Here is an 18,037-nt window from a genome sequence, read left to right on the forward strand (position 1 = left end):
AAGAAAATAGGAAAGCCTAGAACTAAACAGCATACACTGACATCGATTCAGTCCTTTTATTAATGCATTTTAGTATGAACTTTGAGTGCATGATCACCTTACAATTTTCCTACAGGATTCCTTGATGGACTTGATGATCTTAAAGTTCTTTTCCAACCTAGCTGATTCTATAATTCCATGATTCTATGATTCTGAGAATGAATCAGGGCTGTGCTGTTAATTCGGCTTAAAGGGTTATATCTCTAAGGGTTAGATCTTTAGTATTAGAGGACTTACAACTGTAACTGCAGTCAAGGAATGTCTGTCCCCTGGATGTGCATCATGAAATGCTAAGGACTCCGTAAATTAGTCCATGGGCTTCTCAGATTGTATGACTAGTCCTATACAGTTTGAGCATTAACTTTCAAGTCACTTATGTGAGCGTTCTCACAAGCCTAGATATCAGTATGCTTTCATCTCAGAGAGCTGTCAAGAAAATCAATTTATTAGCAGTTGTATCTCCCTTATACACTGTAGTAAGAACTGTGCAGTAAAACCAAGTGAAAGATTAAACACTCATGGAAGACATGGAAGGGTAGATGCAGAGTAATATTATTCCATGCTCTGTGTGAAGAGCAAAAAAAAAAAAAATTTGCAAATTTAACACTTCTCTTACATAGGCATTTCACAGTGTAACTATCTGTACAATTCCCAGGCTTATGCAAAGCACCCTCAGATGCTAAAAATCTTTCAGTCTAAATAGACAACATAGGGAAGGCTGACCAAAGCATTATATTTATGGATAAGCATCTTTTCTGTTAATGTACATTAAATTACTCACAATTTCATTATCTTTGAATACCTGCTCTTCGTTTTCACAGTCTCTGCTGGTTTTGGCCAGGGCACTGCCAACCAGCATAATCCAAAAATTCAGTTCATCCACTGACCAGTCTCTCACTTTATGGCAAGGCAGCAGTTTTCAGTGCCTGCCTCACAGTACTTGCCTTATTTTGTCAGCCTTCTATCTTGTTCAGGAGAGCAAGGGCAACTTATTGATCGACTGATTTAATTTCCATCCTCCTGACACTCCTTGGATTTCTTGCAGCAAAGATCAGACACCCCCCTCCTCAGAAACCAATTTGGAATTTTAACAAGACTTCAGAGAGAAATGAGCTCAAAACGGCATGGACTTTTATCGTCAAGCTGATCCCTGAATACTTCTGACAGCTGTAAGTGGAGGCAACATCTGAAACAGGGAAAAATGACCAGTTATTTATTGAAGAAAAATGCAATCTTTTGGGCCGTTTCAAAAGCATTTTACTGTAACCTAAAATGTCCAGCTGTGGAAAGGTTTGAAAGAAGGAAAAAGAGAAAAAAAAAGCTTTTTGAGCACAGCTATAACAAAAATATGCCCTGTTAGCTTATAAAGATTTTGATTGTATTATGATTAATCAGATTTATTCTGCATATATATGGCCTCGAGTCACAGTATAGGGGGAACCCATGTAATAAAACACAGTGATTTTTGTGTTTTCAAGGGTTTTTTTAATATTGCAAAAGGATACTATTTTTACTGCAATATGCAACTGTGCCAATGGAAAATAGTGGGAAGAAAAAAATATATTGTCTGGCACTGGTTGTCATAGCAACAAGCTGAAGTTCAAGGAGAAGTGGAGAATCTGAATTCTGTGGCAAGGTAATGAATTTAGCATCTACAGGAACAGAAATGGATTTTCTGTCACAGCCTGTAAATCACCTGCAGGAAACCAACACATGGGAGAGATTTTGGAATGCTTTATATCTGCTTCTAATGTATGAAAAGTGTATCAAAATTAGCTCTCAGGGCTTTGTCTTCCAGGGACTTCCCTTTCTTTCTGTTCAGACCAATGCACTTAAAAACATATTCAATGAAGCTGATGTTTGTTATTGAGATAAAGGCAAAAGCGTTGCAGTTTTTTCAGCAATCCCCTCAAGCCAGCAGGCACAGCCCTCCTCTGGGAAAGCTGCTTTAACACACTCCCTTTTTGCAGTGCACCAAAGTTTCAGAGGCCAGCCATGACTTGCATATGTCCAGTTGGTCTTAACAAAGAAGAGCGAGGATGGAGTTTGGAGAGGAAAGGCTACATGCTCCTCCAGGTTGCCCACGAGCAGACAGTAGTCTCGAAAGGGATTTGGGGGAATGATGTCCCTGTCTCAGACAAGTCTCTAGTCTATTCTCATGCTTCTCAGCCTCTTTATAACGGCTTGCTGATCTCCCGAGTGACCTTGTCCTTGGCCACAATAATTATGCTTCAGCAATACAGACAGTATCAGGAAGAAATGCATAGGAAAAAAAGGTCTTACAACAGTGGGACCCAGCTAATGCTCTTCATGCTCTCTGTGCCTTTAAAAACATGAAAAATAAATAGCTTTCCTTTCTACCTCCTATTCTGGAGCAGATGGAACACACCCTAGGGAAAGGGAGTTAAAAATTCTCTTCAATAAAAAAAGAAGAATTATAACAATACACTACAGTTAATTATCTATAATGGGCTTCATTCCCAGTAAATCACACCCATGTAGCTCAGATGTAATTCTTTCAAAGTAAAATCACTGTGAGCAGAGAATACAAAATACACTGTAAAAATAAAGTAGGAGAAGAAATTATTAGACAAAAAAAGTGATTTCTTATTTGGATGTCTTCTGCATAAGACAAAGGAAGGAATGCACTCTATCCCTGTTACTGCAGAGTATGCATATGGAAGATCAATTATCTCCATATTCTCCCTTTGACTACCAGCCACGCAACTGAATGCTAACTAAACATGGAATAACAGTTCAGGAGTTAAAACATTTCAGAGAATTTTGTATAATTTGCTGATCTTGACTAATTCTTATTCAAATCCTCTCTTGCATAACCATGGGCAGAATAAATTTCCCTGGATGTGCATTTGTAAATTTCTCCAAAAAAAGAAAGTTTTGACATTTTTTAATTAAAATACCTAGTATGAGAGCTATTTTTTAAGATTGTAATTATTACCTTTTTTTCATTTAGATGACAAATTCCAGAGGGTAAACCCACCCTTGACCATCTGAATGAAAACAAACAATATTTCTATTTTCCATTCCAGAATGTGTTTTGTTCTGTTTCTCCAGATTCCTGTTCCATAACAATTGTGAAAATTAGGGGCATTGCTTGAATTTAAGAGTGCCTCCCAAGTTCATGTCAAATCAATCAGTGAAATTCTTAAACTCATACTGAACTATTGGGAGTCTCGAGATTAAATGTAGATGGCTTTAAGCCTTTTGGTGATCTGTGGCCATTTGGAAAAGAAGAGAGGAAACACAAAGACACAAATTTCAAAAGCACTTCAGTGATGGTTTGGACAGCTATAGAATTAAAGAGGTCTTAAATCTCACAGCTACTGTTATTCTTTCATGCTCTTCTGATAGAAATCTCTCAAAAACTTCAGTCCCCTTGTCCTTTTATAAATATTTGAATAGCTGGTAGCTTCAGCTTCAGACCTGCCATCTTTCATTTTAAACTGTAGTCCCTCTGGGCTACAGAACAGGACAGCACTGCCCAGCATGGATTTTGGTAGAGCATGTAGGTTTCTGCTCCGGAGTCCTTGGGGCGGAAGTCACTCTGCTGTTGAGATGAGCCACTTCAGTAACAGCTTGAAGTTTGCAGGATTTTCTTACAAAAATCAGGCATTTTTTTGCCTTTAAAGAGTCTTCTGATCCAAGAGACTGCTTTTATGCAATGATGGTGTACCATTTTTCTGTGGATTTTGTCTGAAATTTTAAGTAAATATGAAGGTAGTAGGAAATCATTATTTCAATTACTACTCCTGCTGTGAATATAAGGCGCTCTCTGTCCGACAAACAGTGCATGATTTTAATTTACATAAGCTATTCTTGGAATAGAAAATAATAATTCAATACAGATAAAGGCACTTCTGATTGGGGTTGATACTATAATGTATTAATTACCAATAAAATCTGTTCAATCTTTCTTGCTGTCTCTTCACCAGGTGTGCCATGAACCACTGTAATAAACCCATTTGTATCAGGGGAAAAAAGACAACAGGTACATTTTTTTGCAAAGTCATTTTTCTGCAAGAGTCATACTTGATTCAGATCACAATGCGACTGTACAAATTGTCATGGAACACTTGAAGGGGCGAGAACATGTAACCCACTGTTATGGGGTTACCTCAGGCAAAAGAGTGGAAGATCCAGGCAAAAGAGTGGAAGATCTGATTGGGACCCAGATCTCTCCCATTATGTATGAGATTTCCAAGAAGAGTGGAGAAGGCTAGATGCTTTCCTCCAGAAGCTTTCTGAACTGACCCCAGCATATTCTTTTCAGATCTATAGTAATTAGGGAAGAAAAAAAAAAAAAGAGTTTCAGCTGTTTTGGGGTGGGATCTCCCTTTTTTCTAAATTATGTACATTCTGGTCAGTCTAAGCTGAAGATTTTCCCAATGCTGTTTTGGTTTTTTTTTATTTTTGCTTCAGTTACTAAAGAAAAAGCCTTGTTTCCTTGTTTGTAGTACCAAAAAGATATGTGATCCATTCTCTGAAAAATGTCTTTGGCTACCTCTGTGACAGTTTCCACAGCTCATTAACTCTTCTGTGTAAATTTATTTATGAGCACAAACTATGCCCCCTCCCTATCAGTTCTTTCCAGAAAGTAGAGAAGGAGAGGCTGGCATTGGAAGGAGGAATTGCATGAATGATGGGGCTTTATTTGCAGTTTGCAGAAATATAACCTGCATGTCTGTGCTGGCCTCATTCACCTGAGAAATCTTCCTTTGTGCTAGTAATTCCATTGAAGTAATTACTGTCTGAGGAGCCAAAGCATGTTATCTAGCCAATTCCCCTCACAAGCCATAATGCACAGCTGCAAAGCTCCAGGAAAGCACTGACAGGCATCCTGAAACTTCATGGTGGTAGCAGGAGGGAAAGGGAGGACACCTGGCCCTTCTGGCATTCACCTAGGACTGACCGGTTATGTGCAGAGAGTGGGGAAGGGAGAGAAGAGACAGGTTTACAGTCAGTCTGTTTATCCTTTCATTTAATCTTTAATCACCTCAAAGTGATATTTGTCATCTGTTGATTTTCTGAGCTGTTGGAGATGTCATGGAAGCCAGGAGTTATTAATTTTACGTGTTCCTGTACTGGATTCTGGATGCTGAAGCAAAACTCTGCTTTCTGTGCTCTTTCCCAGGCTCATTCCTCTTCCCTTGCCTCTGAAATAAGCCTTCTCTACATAAGGACTTGTTTATCTCAGTTTCCATCTAGACTGTTCCCACTACCTAAACTAGTTCAGGCAGAGGAATTTCAGCTGAATAAAGCACAACACTCTGGTGTGCTTCAGGAATCAATGTTGCTCCTGAAGATCTCAAAGCTATGCATGTACCTTCCCACAATTCCTACAAGGGCAGAATCAGCCTGGAAAAGCTCAGTGAATCTTTATCCCAGAAATCCCTTGTAAAAGAGTTTGTTTCACACCAAGCGTGCCCTGTATTTATGCAGAGCTGGCCTAGCCTGGCAGTGCAAGCCACATTCCTGCAGAGCTCATTATCAGCACTCTCAGCTTGTGACTAGGTAGCGCTGCTTTATAATTGCTCTCATACTTGCCAAGGACTGTCTAGGAGCATGGCATGCAAGCAGGAGGTAGGGACCCTGGTGCTATTCCTTGTGGGTTCAGTGCTTCCCAGAGATGCTGAAGAAGATGATTCAAGAGATGTGGTTCAGATTGTAGAAGACCAACAATCACAAAGGGCAGGCACAGACCTAGAGACTGAAGAATAAGGGAGGGGAAATGTCTCCAAAGGCACAAAGCTGAACAAGCAACTTCAGTTCTGCTTGTTTGAGTGCATGATTCTGAAAACTAATCATCCTTTTATCTCGTCCATGTACACAAAGAAAATGGCTGCAAATAACAACATTGGTGGATTTTATTTTTTTTTAAAGCATCTCCTGCCACAGTTTAAAACAGCATCTTTAAGAAGACAACATAATTACATCTTACAGAGAGCTTCAACTCTAACTCCCGAACCATCAACAACCACATATAATTCAATGAGAAAACACACCTCTGACTGGGTTCCCATTGTACTACTCACTTTATGGGGCAACCACTTGAAGGAAGGCCCTTTGACACACTATACCCAAAAACATCAATAAACATTGGTCCAGAGACCTCTGCTCAGAAAGCAGCATTGACAGAGCCTCTCATACAAATGCAAAGCAAGCCACGTAATGAGGCAATTGTTTACATTGAATGATTAAACCATTACATTAGGTGAGAAACAAAGCAAAGAATGTCTCAATATCTACTCAACATGAAAGGCAAGAGCTACTTCTTTTACTGGTGTAAATCTGGAGAATGTCTACTTGCTTACTAATGGACTACAGCTGTTATCATGTCCCGGGAAGCACTGGCCAGAGATCAGAGAGTATGTACAGTCCCACCAGTACAGATGTTGTGTGCAGTCAGTGGAAATTCAGTCAAATACATTGTAATTGCTAAAGTAATTAAAGCTCATTACTGAAAGTAAACATAACTGACAAAGATAGCACTCCTGAAGGAGTAAGTGACATTCCTCATTTATTCACACTGGAACCAAAAGAGATCATTAGGGCACAGATGAACTTTGGGCTGGCAGGGGAGGATTATTTTAATGAGAAAATAGTTACAAGAGGGATTAATATGATTCTATGTGTAAATTGTGAAAATAATAAAAAAAAAGACAAAAATCCCCTCACATTACTGGAAATAGAATGCGTTTCCATAAGTGGAAGAGAAGAGGAAGTAGAAGTGGAAGTGGAGAGGGGAGGGGAAGGGGAGAGAGGGGAGGGGAACCAGCACATATACATTGACACTTCTATGAAAATACCAACATTTAGCAGTCTTAACCTGGAGCAGAATCCTGGCTGTTAATGCAGATGTATGAATTTTGTCATAACTCTAACTTGAAAGAAGTTGTAATCGTTTGGCCAACTGATGACTTTGAAAGCACATAGCAGAAGTAGAGACCACTTTAGCTTTGCAAAAACTGCACCTTACAGCTCTAAGTGGAAAAACAGGTATTTTCACATGTTTTTCAGTGATCAAGCAGTTGCATACCTTGACTGATTTATGTTTACCTATTACAACATGCAGGCAAAAGGCAATCATCTTGTCACAGCTGAATTTATCCCACTATTGCCCTATTCTGGATTACTAGTTATTTCACATCTGAGTACTCTTACTATGCCTCAGAGAAAAGAACCATATTCATTTCCAAGAGAAAATGAAATGTTTTCTGAACACTTTGTTTACGTAAGTCTATAAAGTTGTTGACGTTTTCATATTGAATATTTTCTTGTATTCAAATTCCTTCTCAACCTTAGAAAGCTCTCTTTTAAACCAAGAAAAAATCATCTAAAATCAGTCCATTCAAACTGTTTATCAAATTTACCAGTTAGGATTTGGTGTAGATCATGCACTAACAGAGGTCAGAGGTACACTGTCCCTACACCACCTGGAAACGCAGGTCCCACTTTGGCACAGCTGTTCCTGGTAGAAGCAATCCCCAATGCACCAGAGGCCCGGCTGACCACAGAGGCTCTATAAGGAGGTGTGAATTCCTATTGCAGTAATCTCTCTGTTGCATCTCTGCAATGGGTTGCATTGTCCAAGCTCAGGGAATAAGAAAATTCCCTTACGCACAGAGTTATTTTGCTGCTTGCATATAAAAAGACATGCTACCAGTTCAGGCAGTTCTTCACCCAAAAAGCAAACTTCAAAAATCACATACTCTCCCAGAGATAAAGCTGAATCTGGTTTCATGATTCAGCAACGTACATTTTGCACTTTCCTGTTAACTTGTATGGCTGAGTCTGAACATTGTCACAGGCTCAGATTTACTTGTTACATGCCCTAAGAACAAAGTGGTTGGCTGGTTCTCATATTGATCCTGACCAATTTGCATCTGCTGATGTTTTCAAAGCGTACTTTTAAGGACATAAACACAATTAAGAATTAATATAGTTTTGCAAAGAAAATAAAAAGAGCACTACCATGCTACATTCTGCCTGTTGACATCCTGGCAAGGGTAATGTCAGCAGTGAAGTCACAGCTGGAAGCCTGCCCAAATATTCCACCAGGAGAAGAGTCACAAGCTCAGTCCCACCTGTGGATCAGCAACACGTGCAGTCCTATGTAAGCCATTAACTTAGCAAAGGAGGATATTTTCATTCACTGTGTTTGTCAGCTCTGTAGTTTGGCAATCGCAGAGACGAGAACTAGGGATGAGATAATTGGTTCGAGGAGAATATCTACTGAGAACAGCTATCAAAAGTGCCTGCCTTAAGGTGGGGGAGACCTCTTTCAGAGTGAATGATAACAGATTAGCAGTTTTTATTTCCCAGCCACTCTGCTTTCACCACAGGCAGAATTCCTTTGCATACTGGTAACTGCAAACTCAAGGCATTTTCCTACTGTCAAAGCAGTACTGGAAACAGATAGTTTGGTTGAATCACTGGATCACCTCGAAGGCTGAGCAACAAAGAAAAGATTAAATAAATGCATGAATAATACATTACCCCCTTTTGGGGCTGCTATTTCAGCTTTCTTCTTATTACTATATAAACCAAAACAAACAAGTTGTTGCCCATCTTTGCTTGGATGAGAAAGGAAATGGTCACCAAAGCACAAGGGAAAAGCAATTGTAAGCCATTTAATCAGTCCTTTCAGCATTTTTTCTAAGTACATAGTTCCTCAGCAAACCACAGTTTTGCAATTGAATCACACTGAATTGAGATATTCCCCAATAAGAACGGCAGATGTGAGGGAGGGTGACATAATCTTGTTTCACCACACAGCCAGGACCTCAGCACCATGCGCTGCAGACAAGGCCTGTTTGCATCCTTGGTTAGCAAAGGGCTTTGGGACTGCAAACTATCTAACTGCAAAATATGCAGGTAGTCAAAGGTTCTGCAAAAACACACAATGTATGAAAGCATGTTTGGCTGCCTGCCTGCCAGACTAGCTTTCTGGACATTTTTTCTTTGTAATTAAAGTATGGCATTGTGATCCACTAAATACAAGTCATAATTCAGAGCAAAAATTTTAAAGCAGTTAGTTAATATCGTCAAGAAAAGGGCTTGGGTTTAGAAGGAAAATATGGCAAGGAGGCAGGAACGAGTCTCACTGTTTGCTTGGTCCTCACCTTTTAGGCTGACAGAGCTGGTAAGAACCTCTCTCGTAAGGTGGCAGCTCTTGAAGCAAAGGCATGCATACCTGCCCTTGCCGAGCCCAGTGCTGCCCCCTCTCCTCTGGGGAGTTGCAGACCATCAACTCTCTGTTCTTACGCTGCTTCATTTGTTTTCTCTGCACCCACCAAGAAGTCTTAAAATATAAAGATCACACCTAATTATTTTAAAATTATTGGTTTTTTCTCCATCTTTCAAAACAGGAAAGCTTTTCTTTTTCCTGTTTTGGATTCTACTTCAAGTCATTTAATAATCCTTCAATGTAAAAATCCTTATGCCCAAATTGTGAAAGGGGTGTAAAGGATCATATCTCACTGTCTTCAGTGGAAGTTCAGGCACCAAATAGCTCCAGTGATTTTGGGGCTTTTTCTGTGCACCCTCTTTATATCTTCATGCTTCTACCCTAAAGCTGCTCTGAAAATAGGAAAAGCAGCACAAAACCTTGGAGCACATTCAGGAGGTGGGAAGCACAGGCATCTGAGAGAGTGCACCATATCCTCAAATCACAGAGCCTCAGCACTGTCCCTGGCCCATTTGCACGTCCCTGCTTATGGTCAGGTTCCCAAGGATCTCCTCTGGGAACCATACTTCTGCTGGCTGACTTGGTGTGCAGCTGCAGAAATGCAGCCTGGGAAAAGGTTTTGGCGAGTTACCAGCTGCTGGGCTTTCCTGTCGTTAATTCCCACGGTAGCCAAGAGGCTGTCTACAGTGACCTGAGTTGAATAGTCCATGAGCAGCATCTGTTCTCCACAGCTATGTCCTTCTCCAACCTTGAATACCCCAGGAAGAACAGATAGGATGGAGGTGGAGAGGGAAGGCTCAGAGAAACCAAGTGGAGCAGAGAGATAGGCTTAGTTGCAGGCAATGTTTGTAACTCATATGGCTGAGTCCCACTCTACATGCCCTGCAGGAAGACCTGTACCCCACACACAGCACAGTCATGCAGCTTCTCTCTGCAACAACACAGTGGAGCTGTGATGCCCTGACCTGCTGCACTTTGGAGCTGGGGCTCACAGAACAGGGGTTGTCAGAGCTGCTACAGATGAGCCACCTCACATGTCTCTGCCAGGTGACCCCCCAGCTGTCACACTTCCCTTGCACCTTTTTAACTCTCATGTGCCCAGACCTGCTCCAGCCCTCAGTCTCACTGAAGACGGGCCACACTGTCATTTGGTTAATTTGTTTGAAAAGTAGCAGTAACAAACTCATTTGAGAAAAGAAATTTTACATCAAAATCTTAGAAAGCAGAAGGAGGCAGAAGAAAATGCACCAAGCCACTTCTTTCATTTTTCTCTATTGATTTCATTGATTGCAATAACAGTATCTGATTCTGATATAGGGCTTTTTATCCACATAGCTAAAGCATTTTATAAAAACAGGGCCATACGTAAGATGAAATTAATTTTTGTTCTGGTGGCTTAAACCCAGAAAAAACCCAGTTGAGTCCCATCCTAAGGCCCTATTCTCTGTGGCTCAGTCTAACAGAGGTAAGTCTCACCCACATCTCCATGAAGCTGAAATACTCTACCCACATTGCCTAGCAAATCCGTGCTCAGTTTAGTAAAAGGCCTGATTCACTCTGCCCTTAGTCGTCAGGCATTTCAGTTGTCTGTCATTGTCTGGCCAGGCAGGATGTGCTCAGCTATGTATTTGGAGCATTGTACAGATATGAATTTTTCTGCATTGAAAACAGACTTTCTCGTGATCTGAGAGGCGGAGTGACCCTGGAAAAGTTGGATGATCTTCTTTATTTATATAAAATATAGTAAGCTGCTTACCAGATGGACTTGTTTGCAAGCTTGCCCACTTCTGACATGAATCAATTAATTTACAGGAAGATTTTCTGGAAACCAGCAAGCCTGAAAGAAGAAAACCAATGGGATACCAGTACTGCCACCTCGTGTAGACTCTGACCATTGCAGATGTTACCTATAGGAGCTTTACGTTTTAGTAGCACTGCGTAACAGGAAAGTTATTAGCAGAGCGAATACTTTAAATGGCTGAACATGATACGGAGGACACTATTACCCTGTTACCTTTCCAGAGCCCATCCTTCAAACTGAACATCTGCAGTAACACAAGTACTATTGGATCTGATTTATAAGAGGACTTTCATATCATATAGTCACAACTTCAGTGGTAAATCATAATTCCTTACTGGAAATGAAATGAAACTCTGCAGGAAAATGGGAGGGAAAAGAGCTTTAGGGAGTGAATGGTTTCCCTGGAGGAGAATAACGAAGGCAAAAGGACCAGAAAGCTAAAGCAGTAGGCAAGATCACCATGCAAATGTACAAGGTAAGCAAGTTCAAACCAAACGCAATATCATAAAAAAGGAAATAGGAAAAAGCTTGAATATTTCTTCACGTTACTTTTTGTCACCTCAGGGATCAACCCAGGCATTGTTTTCTTCACTCAACACCACTATATTTTTGCTGCATTGTCTCTAAAAGCAGAGACAATGATCAACAGACCATTCATCTTCCAAACGAAACGTCTGCAGATTTGTTTGTGGGGCTAAGTGCTGCTGAGGGAGACAAGAGGCTGTGCCATTGTGTGACCCAGGGACATGCATTCCACATTAGTGTGAAGGTCTGCAACCCTCCCACCCTCTCACTGCCCTCTTCACCCACCCTACACATGCACAGAGGTGGATAACAATGAGCTCACCAAAGCAAGGCTCACTGCCAGCATGGAGCTCTCTGGAGTACTGCTAGAACAATGTAATCCTCTGTTTTTGAACATATCACACTGTCATGGTTTAAGCATGGTCTACCCTGTGTAAATTTCCACCACATGGGTCGTGTACATTCCAGACTTCATCTAAATCTATGCGTGTATTCCAAAACACAGCACTGCACCAGCTACTAGGAAGGAGAAAAAAAATAACTGGCACAGCTAAACCCAGGGGAACCAAAATTGAAGTAGGCATAACCAATTCAAGAACTAGGGAACATCAGATTATGTTAGTAGGATCAGTGAAAAGAGAAATCAAGGAACGGGAAAGCAATGAATCTCTCTGTCAAAAGGTGTTCAAAGTTTACAGGAGCTCAAGGGCAGATGGGACAAATATGGCAAAAGAAATCTCCAGAAATGGCCGGATAGACACAGAACATGCAGGACATGTCCAGCTTAGCAAAGCAAGCTATCCCACATTCTCCATGTCAGCCAGTCCCACACCTTGGCTCCAGCATCGTATGGGTGTCTTAAATGGCACTCCCAGGAATCCTAGCAGAAACCAGCAAGCACAATGGAGCTAGTCAGTCCTCCAAAAATTTGAAGAGATTTATAAATTTATTTGACTTAACAGAGACATGATTTGGTCATGGGCTAATCTTTTCCATAAAATTCAGTGCAACCATCATCTTAGAAGAACTGGGTTTTTTTCACTATGCTCATACAGATTACACCTGGAGCCATCTCGCCCTCCCTATCCCTCTCTCTTTTCCTCCCAGCCTCCTTCCCAGGACTATTACATGCAGACAGCTGCCCTTCTCCATCCCTTTCCATTTACCAGTCAAACTGGAGTGACAGAGTCTGGACAGAAACTGCCTTTCACTGCAGCTACAGACGTAGTGCAATGCTCCTGTTGACTATAAGAATGACAACATAGAAAGAAAGAGTGAGAACCTTGACACCTGCAGTCATACACAATGCTAAGACACCCAACAGTCATTATTCTGCATGTCCTTGGATAACAGCAAAAAACCTAGGGGAAGCTCTTCATTATCACAGGTTTAACTTTCAAACCTTCTTTTCATCCTGCCAGTGTGGAACAAATTTTATTTCACACTGGGTCTTTTCTTTTTTTTCTTACTACAACCAGTGCAACAATGATCACTTCAGTTTTGATTGATTCATGTGTTTATATCACAGTGCAGGATTTAATATAGGCAAAGTTGTCACATGAGGTTTGTCAGTACAATACATGGGGCAAGGCCAAACACCTGGCAAGCCTTTAAGCAGGCTTTTTCCAAAATTTTGGTTTACCATACTTTTCTGTGGAAAGCAAGGGAAATAGTTTATTAGATAACACATGGAAAAAAGAAATTTGGGTAGAGAGAAAAATGGAGAGACCTACTAAATATTAGTAAATCGCTTTGACCACAGTCCTTAAATTCTTTTAATCTACATTGTCTAGATCTCTGTCATTTCTCTTTAAGAATAAAAAAAAACCCCAACTTCTGTAAATATATGAAAAATGCTTTGAGTATGAACAAGTGTACTTGATAAAACATGAAAGTGCTGTCTGGGGACATAGGTTTGAATGAGTCTTTAAAATTACAGAATTATGGAAATTGACATATTTATTGCAAATGCTTATTTGTTGAGTGCTATTTGACATGTAGAGTTATAGTTTGCATCAATTTGTTCAGCATCACTAATGTGCATTACCTGAAGAGCTTCTGGATCCACATAATAGGGCTGCACTGGTGGGCAGTGGATTAAGGAAACGAGATTAGCTTGATGCTAATTCCCAGTGTCTAAATAAATGACCTCAGCTTCAAGACATCAGATGAGATAACATCCCAGACAAAATCCATCATACTAGAGTATCTGGCAGGCTTTTTATTGTAGGATATAAAAGGAAACAGATGGATATAGTAATGAAATCTAAAAATCTCTGAACATCTATTCTTTAAAAATTGAATTATTATCTTGTTTTCCCATTAATCAGTATGCCATATCTCTTTCTGATCCTATAAATCAGGTGTACAGTTAGACAAGTTTCCAGATGTCTCTAGTACAAACACCTTATTCTGTGGGAAATGCAGAAATATTTTTAGCTTCATCACAGCCTCTCTTTAGAAATACCATTGCACCATGTGGAATTACTTTTGTTTAAATTAGATGTGCCAGTGCAGGGAAATACAAACTACAAGCATCTGCTGTGTAGCAGCTAAATCTCATTGAACCATTATGATCAAAAAGAGAAAGGCATCCTGTACAGGTCTCCATGACGTAAATCGAAAACATCTTTAGGGGCATAACATCTTAAAGCAAGAGCTTCACAAAGCCAGTGCATACTGAAGTATAATATAAAGGATTGTGCCCGTTTTTGGTTTTCCATCCGAAGAACTAAGACCACTGCAAGAAGTCTGCACTGGCTTTGTGAAGCTCTCACTTTAGGATGTTTGCATTATTCTTTCACCTCTCTATCACCAGTTCTCAGGCACCTTTTGTGCCTCCTCACGCAATTTAAAACCCTATTAACACAAAAAATTACTGCAGCTTTATCCTAGGAAGCTGGTGCGTGGGAACCCGCTGCTACACCTGTATTATAATCAGCAAGCCAGAGGGCTGTGACTTAAGCCAGTCCCCTGAGAAAAGGGTTTGAGTATGGGTCTATAACCTGCAGCTTCCAGCAGGAGCAGCTGGAGCTCTGTGCCTGCACTACCAGGGCTAGAGAATGCTCTGAGCTCTCTTCCTCTTGCTTAATTTAGGCTGCCCCAAAGGACAACATCTAGTCTTAAATTGCTTTCCTAGGTTTCTTTTACAACCAGTGGAGAATGACAGGCACCATCAGAGGATGCCTCACGTCATCCTAAAGCGGAGGTCTGTTGCTAGTGGCATCAATCACTCTTTGGAGGTTGCTAATCTGACTGTGGAAGGAGCTGAAGTCATTGTCTCAGATCAGACATCTAACACTTAAGAGACGAGATGATGAGATATACCTCCTTCCCCTTGCTCAACTGCCCCCCAGAACCTGCTCCTCCTGAATAGAAAAGTTATTTACAAACTAGTAGATAACTTTAGTTACCTACTAGTAAATGTTTTATATTTAGTAAACTGAAAATAATGATAAATCTGCCTGAACTGTAGAGCCTCATAACTTCCATTAATGAAGTTGTACTGATTTCCTCTAGCTAAAGGCTTGGTGAGATATGCCTGACTGAGAAATGGCACTGCATCTCATGACTGTTTAAAAATTTCTGAGTGAGCATTATCTGTCAATATCTCATTTGGTTCCATTTGGAACTGCTTGTTTATTTATGCACTGTAAAACCCTGCACAATGGATGGAAATACAGACAAATAATTTTCTTCATGAAAAAAACAAGGCTTATTAGCCAAGGCAGACTGTGGCAGGCAGAAACAACTATTTTGTATTTTGGATTGAGATAACTTCTCTCTGTATTGCAATGGATGGTTGTACACATGGGTCATGTTAGGTCTGGTATGAGTACATTTTGATTTACTGTAATATGTAGATTTGCCCTTTGGAAGCCAGGTTTTCCTTAGGGGAAAAAACAAACAAAAAAAAAAAAGAAAACCAAAATCCAAACAACAGAACAGTACTTGAGGCCAAGCACTGCCATATTTAAAGTCCTTCATCTCTATATATACATTCCTCACTAGGAATACCAATATAAAAATAATGAAATTGTAAAGAAAGGAACAGAAGAGTTTTTGTAGCTCATAGCAAACGCTTTCTGGGCTCAGTCATCTCACTGCGCTTAAACACGTGCTTTAATTTTTAACAAATTATGCAAAACTAAATGCAAATTCATGGCAAGAAAAACAGATTAATGTTGCTACAAGAGGGCAGGGAGGAGAAGGAGAGGATGGGGAAGCAATGCATGATGGCAGGCTGAGACACCATGAAGGCCCTGCTGTGTTAGCTAGCTGCCATCTGTTGCAGGGGAAAAGCAAAGGGGAGAGACCGCTTCTGGCCCTTACAGCCACCAAGAAAGAGCATGCTTGAGTAACATGAGTGAAAAAAAATCTGATGCTATAGGCAAGTTGTCAAAGGATTATTAACTTATGGCAACTGTTGGATCCACATAGTCTGAAAAGGAGAAGGAAAGCTCTGTTTTGTCTCTTGAGAAGATAATTAGTGACAACTACAGAATTCATTGCTTTCATTTCTCAGCTCCATGCCAGGCAGCACTGGATACACTGCCGTGACTGAGCAGATGCAGGGCCAGTGAAATAAAAATATAGTCAATAGGTGAAATCTTTAAATAATCAACACTTCAGGAGTTGACATTTGGAGCTGGGCTGGTGTTTATATGTGACGGTCTTGTGACAGTAATGTCTATAGTTTAATTCAAAGGATTCAGCCCAGATCTCACAAGGTATTTAAACATCTAAATCCTTCTCATTCAAAATTACAGATGCAGCCCTCTACCTATTTGCTGTAACAAACCCAAAAACAGCCTGTGTGGACCTCTTATTATGGGAGAGCAAAGACTAACCCTCCCTTTCCATAACATTTATGGAAAGGTTTATGAAAGCACAAGATTTGAAAAATACCAGAGAAAGGCTTCAAGTGGTCATTTGGCTCACAGAGCAAATCCGGCTTCCAGTCTGGGTGCTTCACAAACTCCTCAGGCTGTCCACTAGATTTGAAAGCACAGCTCTTGATTTTGTACTTGCACAAATATTGGAGTAGATTTTCAAAATGTTAAGTATCATCTAGACAAAAGAACAGTTTCTGAATTACTTCATATTCTCTCACTAAATCTGCTTCAATTAAAAAAAGATGGTTATTCCATGGACAGTACCTACATACTGATGTACTGAACCAGGTCTCCCTGCTTGAAACTGAAGTAGAAGGTACCACATCCGTACACGTTGCACTATTATCAGCTGAAGACTGCTGCAGAAATGGCAGCATAATGACTTAATAATATTACTAATTAATATAGGTAATAGTAAGATATAGTAAAGTAAGTCATGGTATCAGGGCATATTCAAACCTTGCAGAGTTACCTAGGGCCTTGGCATGCAAATTTTAAATCCATGATTACATCCCACATGGATGAACATGAAGAACATCCTACATGGTGTTGGGCCGTGGAGACCTAACAATGCTAAGCTATCAACAGTTGATATTTTTAGTTACATGGCACAAACCTTACAACTATTTCTTGCTCTGTCAATGGAGTACAAGGGAGAGAAAATGACAAATTCAAATTAAAAAATCAGCAGACGTGCATTATGCATGCCTGGGAAGGAGATAGAGTGAATTCCCCTTCAGGCAGTGCTAATGCTGCTCAGGTTCTGTTATTCAGATTGTGTTGTCTTTTAATGTTAGCAGCACAATCTTTCTGTGTCAGTTTACAATATTCTTAACTTCTTTTGACTCTTTACCCTCCTCTTCACCTTCGTTTCCATCTGTTGTTAAACAAGCATGTCTGAGTTAGAATTCCCCTGGAGATGACAAAGCGAGGAACACGGCAGATTGGAGAGATGCTTCCCTAATGGGAGTAGAGCTGTGCTAGCCCCAAGACTGCCACACACAGTTCTGGCACTGGCTCTGAGTGTTAGGAATTCCATAGCCACAATTACATAGGTGTTACCGACATAGTTTTGGTGTCCAATCCACAGGTTAAAATAAAATAAAAAACACTGAGCCACCAATAGTCCAAGGACAAAGAAGTCTTGCTCCTGTGTGTTTTATGAAATGTTGAATTAAAAATCCAGTAGACAGGTTAGTGTTGTAAATGAAGCAAAAAATTACAGTGATGAGGTCATTCATCACACCAAGAACATGTATGAAGCTGTTGTGTCACAGTATTTCACAGAGAGAAAGAGGACAAATCTCAACTGGCTTTGAATGAAAACTTTCAATTTTTTTGTGCTTTTCTGCTTTACGTTAGGAAAAAGGTCCAAAGATTTCTTCCTTAAGCTAGCTTCAAACTTACTTTTGTTCATCTGCTCTGGACTTCACCAGGATGCAAGATACTTTTCTGATCGTTTCTAAACCCTACAATGTGCTGAAATGGGGGAACTGAAATCAAATCACAGCAAAAAGGCAAAGGTGTGGGTACAACATTGGCAAATAGGGTGGATAGCTCTGCTGCCCT

The 18,037-nt window shown here is 40.3% G+C and overlaps 1 long non-coding RNA gene across 4 annotated transcripts in view; it reads right to left on the reverse strand.

Moving 5' to 3' along the window:
* The window catches only part of LOC115609866, a 101,999-nt gene that overhangs the window by 42,606 nt on the left and 41,356 nt on the right, over nucleotides 1-18,037 (reverse strand). For 2 of the 4 annotated variants that reach the window (XR_003992022.1, XR_003992019.1), the window contains one exon: nucleotides 11,004-11,084. The exons of the other annotated variants lie outside the window; for them this stretch is intronic. This is a non-coding gene — a long non-coding RNA (uncharacterized LOC115609866). The remainder of the gene's footprint in view (nucleotides 1-11,003; nucleotides 11,085-18,037) is intronic. 4 annotated transcript variants of the gene reach the window in all.

The sequence above is a fragment of the Strigops habroptila genome, chromosome 6 (assembly GCF_004027225.2).
Source record: "Strigops habroptila isolate Jane chromosome 6, bStrHab1.2.pri, whole genome shotgun sequence".
Classification (NCBI taxonomy): domain Eukaryota; kingdom Metazoa; phylum Chordata; class Aves; order Psittaciformes; family Psittacidae; genus Strigops; species Strigops habroptila.